A 7554-nucleotide genomic window follows, 5' to 3' on the forward strand; every position below is an offset into this window, starting at 1 on the left:
CTCTGATGACCATTGCTGAACTCCGGGAATATAATAAAACCTATAGAACTGTGTGCCTTAAATAGATGCGTTGGATGATACGTCGGTTATAGCCGGACACACCTGCTTCAAAGGAAAAGGAAGGCAGATTGTGAGATACACATAATAAATGGAAGCAAAGCAAATGACAATTATTTTTAAATTTATTTTTACTTTTTGTAGAGATGGGGGGCGGGGGGCGTCTAGCTATGTGGCCCGGGCTGGTCTCAAACTCATGGCCTCAAGGAATCCTCCAGTCTTAGCCTCCGGAAGTGCTGGGACCACAGATGGAAGTCACCAGCGTAACCATCCATACAACTTTTTTTTTTTTTTTTTATGTGACACTACAAAATTATGAGGACAAATAAGTGAAAAACTAAGGTAGGAAATCTGTACTTGTGATTGTTTTAAAACTGTGTTCATTGGCCGGGCGTGGTGTCTCATGCCTGTCATCCCAGCACTTTGGGAGCTCGAGGCGGATAGATCACCTGACATCAAGAATTGAAGACCAGCCTGGCCAACATGGTGAAACCCATCTCTACTAAAAATAGAAAATTCAGCAGGGCGTGATGGTGGATGCCTGTAATTGCTGCTGCTCGGGAGGCTGAGGCAGAAGAATCGCTTGAACCCAGGAGGTGGAGATTGCAGTGAGCCGAGATCACGCCACTGCTCCCCAGCCTGGGTGACAGAGCGAGACTCCATCCAAAAAAAAAGATAACCTAATGATTAAATACTGCAGGGAAGAACTTGCCACAATTCCTGGCCCATGGTCAATGCTGGGTATAAGATAACTATTGCAAACAACCATGATGATTACATGTCTTGTGTAGGGTTAGGTTGCTTGAGACACATTCTATGCTCCTTGATTTGATCGGAAGTTACCTTGGTTCCTTTGGCGACTTGGAGGTAAAAAAGTGTCCCTGGGGACAAAACTCGTCTTCACATCTCTAATATCAAGCTTCAGTGACCTGCTTCAAAAACATTTCTGGGCTACAGCACAAGGTTGGACAAGCCCAACGACAGAGGATATCCACAAAGTGTGCCTTGACGTGTCCCTCCATGGGGTCTAACGAGGTGAGGCCAATGACTCCTTCCACATGCCCCAGCCAGGCTCTGACTTCACTCACAGCAGCTTTCAGTAGACCCGGCAGCCGTTGGAGGGAGCTGGCTTCTTGCAGTCGGCAGCCATGTTGGAAGAGCTCCCAACGGTCCCCGTTTCCTGGTAATCTCATGCTTGGGTTGTCTTCTTCTCTTGAGTGAAGAGAAGAACTGCAGAGAGAGAGAGAGAGAGAGAGACAGAGATCATGAGGCTGTTCCCCCATGCTGTTCTCATGACAAATGGGTCAACTCTTACACCTCTTTCCTCTGGTGTAAAACAAGGCTGGGGAACAGGCAGAGAGAACTGGGGTGTTGGAGTAGCATTGACGCATTGACCTTCCTTCTTCATCCCTCTATAATCTCTTTTTTTTTTGAGATGGAGTCTCGCTGTGTCACCCAGGCTGGAGTGCAGTGGCATGATCTTGGCTCACTGCAAGCGCTGCATCCCGGGTTCACGCCATTCTCCTGCCTCAGCCTCCCGAGTAGCTGGGACCACAGGCGCCGCCACCACGCCTGGCTAATTTTTTGTATTTTTAGTAGAGACCGAGTTTCACCGTGTTAGCCAGGATGGTCTCGATCTCCTGACCTCGTGATCCACCCGTCTCAGCCTCCCTAAGTGCTGGGATGACAGGCGTGAGCCACCAAGCCCGGCCTATAATCTCTTCTTGTGCAGCAATAGGAAAACAAAAATGACATTTCCCATCTCCCGTGATCGCAGACTCTTGGACAAACCTTGCTTGGCAATCAGTAGGGATGGGAGTTGGAACCATCTCCAAGTGTCCCTCCACAAGTCTATCTCCACCTGGAAGCTTCAAATGCAACTCTGTTTGGGAAAAGCAATTTTGCAAATGTTATTAAGTGAAGGATCTAGGGATGAGATCATCCTGGAATGGGGTGGGTCCTAGATCAAATGACAGGAGACCCGCCCACCTTGGTCTCCCAGAGTGCTGGGATTACAGGCGTGAGCCACCACACCTGGCCTATCATTGATTTAATGATTGATGCGGTTTGGCTCTGTGTCCCCACCTAAATCTCATCTCAAATTGTAATTCCCATATGTCCAGGGAGGGACCTTGTGGGAGGTGATTAGATCACAGGGGCAGTTTTTGTCATGCTGTTCTCATGGAAAATGAGTCAATTCTCAGAAGAGATGATGGGTTTAAACTGTGGCACTTCTTTGCTTTCTTGGTCTCTCTCTCCTGGGTGGACTGGCTCATTCCTTCTACTGGTTACGAGCAATAGAAGTGATGGCAAAATTGATGGCTTGTCATTTCCAAGATGAAGTTACCTGTGGATTCCTGGTTTCCTCTCTCTCTCTTCTCTATCAACTTTTCTCTCAATCTCTCTATCAACCTCCCTCTCTGTCAATCTCTCTCTCTGTCTCAGTCTCAGTCTCAATCTCTTTCACTCAATCTCTTTCTAAGCTTCTCTTCCTCAATTTCTCTTTCACGACTTCTCTCTCCATCTCTCTCTCTCAATCTCCCTCTCTCAATCTCTCTTTTACTCTCCCTGTCTCTCATACTCTGTTTCTCTCTGTCTCTGCCCTTGCTCTGGGGATAGCAAGTTTTCATGTTGTAAGTTCTCCCGTACAGAGGTCTGCATGATAAGGAACTGACCACCTTTGGGCAACATGAATGAGTTTGGAAGTGTGCCTTTCCCCAGTTGAGCCTTCAAATGAGATCCCAGCCCTGGCTGACACAGTGACAGCAACCTGCCAGGAACCGTGAACCAGACGCACCCAGCCAAGCTGCTCCCAGACTCCCAACCCAACAAAACCATAAGATAATAAAGGCATGTTGTTTTAAGCTGCTAAGTTGTGGATCACAAGTGACTCATAGTTTCTTTGAAATTGATTTCCACCTCCATCACCATCCTCATTCCATAAATTTGTTCTATGTGCATTGCTGACCTGCAGTGGGAGTTTTGGGAAAGTGAACGACCTGCCCTTATCTGCCGCTTCGCAGCAAGCAGCCTCAAACGTTCAGGATCTCTTTCCTGACCTTCTACCCCACATTGTTGGCTGCTTCCCTGGTTCCAGATCTTTGGATTCACGCCGTGAACCTGAAAATGCTCCTCACTCTGGACTGGCACCTGGGCACGGTCACGCACGACTGTGTGAAGAGACCACCAAACGGGCTTTGTGTGAGCAATAAAGCGTTTTAATCACCTGGGTGCCAGTGAGCTGAGTCAGAAAAGAGAGTCAGCAAAGGGAGGTGGGATTATCATGAGTTCTTACAGATTTGGGATGGGCGGTGGAGTTAGGAGGAATTTTTTGTGGGCAGGGGTTGGATCTTACAAATTACATTCTCAAGGGTGGGGAGGATATTACAAAGTACTTTCTCAAGGGTGGGGAGGATATTACAAAGCACCTTCTCAAGGGTGGGGGAGGATATTACAAAGTACCTTCTCAAGGGTGGGGAGGATATTACAAAGCACCTTCTCAAGGGTGAGGGAGGATATTACAAAGTACCAAGGGTGGGGGAGGATATTACAAAGTACCTTCTCAAGGGTGGGGAGGATATTACAAAGTACCTTCTCAAGGGTGGGGGAGGATATTACAAAGTACCAAGGGTGGGGAGGATATTACAAAGTACCTTCTCAAGGGTGGGGGAGGATATTACAAAGTACCAAGGGTGGGGAGGATATTACAAAGTACCTTCTCAAGGGTGGGGGAGGATATTACAAAGTAGCTTCTCAAGGGTGGGGGAGGATATTACAAAATACATTCTCAAGGGTTGGGGAGGATATTACAAAATACATTCTCAAGGGTGAGGGAGGATATTACAAAGTACCTTCTCAAGGGTGAGGGAGGATATTACAAAGTACCAAGGGTGGGGGAGGATATTACAAAGTACCTTCTCAAGGGTGGGGAGGATATTACAAAGCACCTTCTCAAGGGTGAGGGAGGATATTACAAAGTACCAAGGGTGGGGAGGATATTACAAAGTACCTTCTCAAGGGTGGGGGAGGATATTACAAAGTACCAAGGGTGGGGGAGGATATTACAAAGTAGCAAGGGTGGGGAGGATATTACAAAGTACCTTCTCAAGGGTGGGGGAGGATATTACAAAGTACCAAGGGTGGGGGAGGATATTACAAAGTAGCAAGGGTGGGGAGGATATTACAAAGTACCTTCTCAAGGGTGGGGGAGGATATTACAAAGTACCAAGGGTGGGGGAGGATATTACAAAGTACCAAGGGTGGGGAGGATATTACAAAGTACCTTCTCAAGGGTGGGGGAGGATATTACAAAGTACCAAGGGTGGGGGAGGATATTACAAAGTAGCAAGGGTGGGGAGGATATTACAAAGTACCAAGGGTGGGGGAGGATATTACAAAGTACCAAGGGTGGGGAGGATATTACAAAGTACCTTCTCAAGGGTGGGGGAGGATATTACAAAGTACCAAGGGTGGGGGAGGATATTACAAAGTACCAAGGGTGGGGAGGATATTACAAAGTACATTCTCAAGGGTGAGGGAGGATATTACAAAGTACCTTCTCAAGGGTGGGGGAGGATATTACAAAGTACCTTCTCAAGGGTGGGGGAGGATATTACAAAGCACATTCTCAAGGGTGGGGGAATATCACAAAGTCCATTATCACAAGGGTGGGGAGGGTATATTGTTACAAAGTCAGCTGATCAGTAGGGGTGGGGCAGAAACAATTCGCAATGGTGGAATGTCATCAGTTAAGGCAGAAACTGGCTCTTTTCACTTCCTGTGCGGATCTTCAGTTGCTTCAGGCCATCTGGATGTATCCGTGCAGGTCACAGGGGATAGGATGGCTGAGCTTGGGCTCATAGGCCTGACAGACACCGCTTGCTCATCGATGAGTCTCCTTTGGGGCTCACTTCCAGGACTCCCTCGGCTGGGGATTTGGCTGCCTCAAGGGCTCACACTGGGCAAATACAAACATGTACATGAACCTGCTCCGGTTCCTCTAACAAAGTACCACCCACTGTGTAGGTTAGACGACGGAATTTTATTCTCTCCCAGTTCTGGGAGCCAGAAGTCTGAGATCAAGGTGTCGGAACGGTTGATTTCCTCCTGGACGATCTGAGGAAGATGCCTCCAGAAGGAGGAGCTGATGATCTTTGGCCAACACCACATGATAGCAGCCCTGCTGGGAACCAGGAACCAGAGGCACCTATCCAACCAACAGGCACCTCCTCCAGCCTCTTCCCCAGCTCCTGCTGCTTTGCAGGACATCCCTGGGGGGGTCCTCGTCTTGTAAATGTGTTGTGTAGCTCTCCGTCTGAATGAGGCGTCACTTGCATTCTCCACCTGCTTTGTGGCCTCTCAGGAGAGCTGCTCACCTGTCCTCCCTGCCCTGCTCATTGCTCTGTTGCCACCCAAACCAGTGTCCTGCGAGGCTCCCCGAAAGCTGGTCCCTACCAACCCTGGTTGCCTCTTATTTCTTGCAACAAGACAGGAAAGGACGCTGCAGAGGGATGACATACCTTGTTTGGGAAGGAAGCCCACCGTTCCGCCTCGCTGGCAAACATTTTCTTGTGCCCTAATGAGAACCCCAAGGAATATACCCCGGGATGTGAGGAGAGGTAGCGTCCGCCCATTGGCCTGCCCCAAGGAGCCTCAGGCTGTGTCCTGCACACATCACCACACACTCTCTGCACTCCAGTCCCGTGTCTATAGGAGAGATTACAGACGAGTTTCCGACACCCCAGCCCACGCTGCCCCTACCTGATGGTGTTTGATTTCTGAATTCCTTTAATTTGGGCAAATGGATGTGGGCTGGGGGTCAGTGTCGATTTTCTGGTTATTTAAACAACGTTTCAGATGCTTTTCCAGGCCTCATTAGCTTTAACGCTTCCACTGACAGCTGGAATCATTCAAACATCTGAGACAGGGGAGTGAACACAGGATGTTCGCCTGTTACCGCGTCTCCTCGCTTCTCAACCATCAGCCCTGAAATGCACACGGTGTCACCCTGGGGAGCCTGTGAACGCGGCTGAACGCTAATGGGTTTAAAATTTGACAGGTGTTTCAAGCACGGCGAGGAACCAGCACTAGAACCAAGAGACAATTAATAACAAGAAGAAGACAAATGAGGGATCCATAGCCACTCTGGTTTTGTCTCACTTACCATGTTTTCTCCAAGAGTTTGTAGGCTGGTCCCATCTCACTAGATTAAAAGCTCACGGTGTCAAGAGACAGTGAGCTTGGCTGTTGTCTCTTGCCTGGCAAGACAAGCTCTGAGTCTTTCCGGAACCGACAATCGTGTGTGGGTATTTCCTTGTTTCTGGGGTTCTTTGCATGTGTAGGGGTGACCTTTGGACCTTTGGTATCCGCTCTGGGCTTCTATTTGCAAAAACCTCTGGACACGCCACGGACAGCAACCTGGTGAGGTCACCTGCTTACACACCACGTGTCCAAAGGCGGTGACGGAGAAAGTCAGGCTTTACCCACAAGTCTGTGACTAGAAATCGGAGAACCTGGTGAATCCCTCAGAAACTCAAGAGGGATGGGCTACATGGAGGAGGTGGTGGACTGTCCAGCCGTGGAGGGACGGTCTCCAAGGAGCCGCTTCAGACACAGCGGTGAATTCTGCAGGCACTAGTTTGGGTGGATGTTTCTGGGTAGATGTTCAAAAGCATGAAGGGTGTCCGTTTTCTCCTTCTTTCCTTCTTTCTTTTTTCTTTCTTTCTTTCTTCCTCTCTCTTTCTTTCTCTCTCTTTCTTTCTCTCTCTTTCTTTCTCTCTCTTTCCCTCTTTCTTTCTTTCTCTCTCTCTCTTTCTTCCTTCCTTTCTTTCTCTCTTTCTTTTTCTTTCTTTCTTTTTCTTTCTCCCTTCCTTCCTTCCCTCCCTCCCTCCTCCCTCCTTTCTTTCTTTCCTTCTTTCTTTCTTTCTTTCTTTCTTTCTTTCCTTCCTTCTTTCTTTCTTTCTTTCTTTCCTTCCTTCCTTCCTTCCTTCTTCCTTCCTTCCTTCTTCCTTCCTTCTTTCTTTCTTTCTTTCCTTCCTTCTTTCCTTCCTTCCTTCCTTCCTTCCTTCCTCCTTCCTTCCGTCCTTCTTTCTTTCTTTCTTTTTCTTTCTTTCTTTCTTTTTTTCCTTCCTTCTTTCCTTCCTTCTTTCCTTCCTTCCTTCCTTCCTCCTTCCTTCCTTCCTTCCTTCTTTCTTTCTTTCTTTCCTTCCTTCCTTCTTTCCTTCCTTCCTTCCTTCCTTCTTCCTTCCTTCTTCTTTCTTTCTTTCTTTCCTTCCTTCTTTCCTTCCTTCCTTCCTTCCTTCCTTCCTTCCTTCCTTCCTTCCTTCCTCCTTCCTTCCTTCCTTCTTTCTTTCTTTCTTTCTTTCTTTCCTTCCTTCTTTCCTTCCTTCCTTCCTTCCTTCCTTCCTTCCTTCCTTCCTCCTTCCTTCCTTCCTTCCTTCCTTCCTTCTCTTTCTTTCTTTCTTTCTTTCTTTCTTTCTTTCTTTCTTTCTTTCTTTC

The sequence above is a fragment of the Macaca mulatta genome, chromosome X (genome assembly GCF_049350105.2).
Source record: "Macaca mulatta isolate MMU2019108-1 chromosome X, T2T-MMU8v2.0, whole genome shotgun sequence".
Lineage (NCBI taxonomy): Eukaryota > Metazoa > Chordata > Mammalia > Primates > Cercopithecidae > Macaca > Macaca mulatta.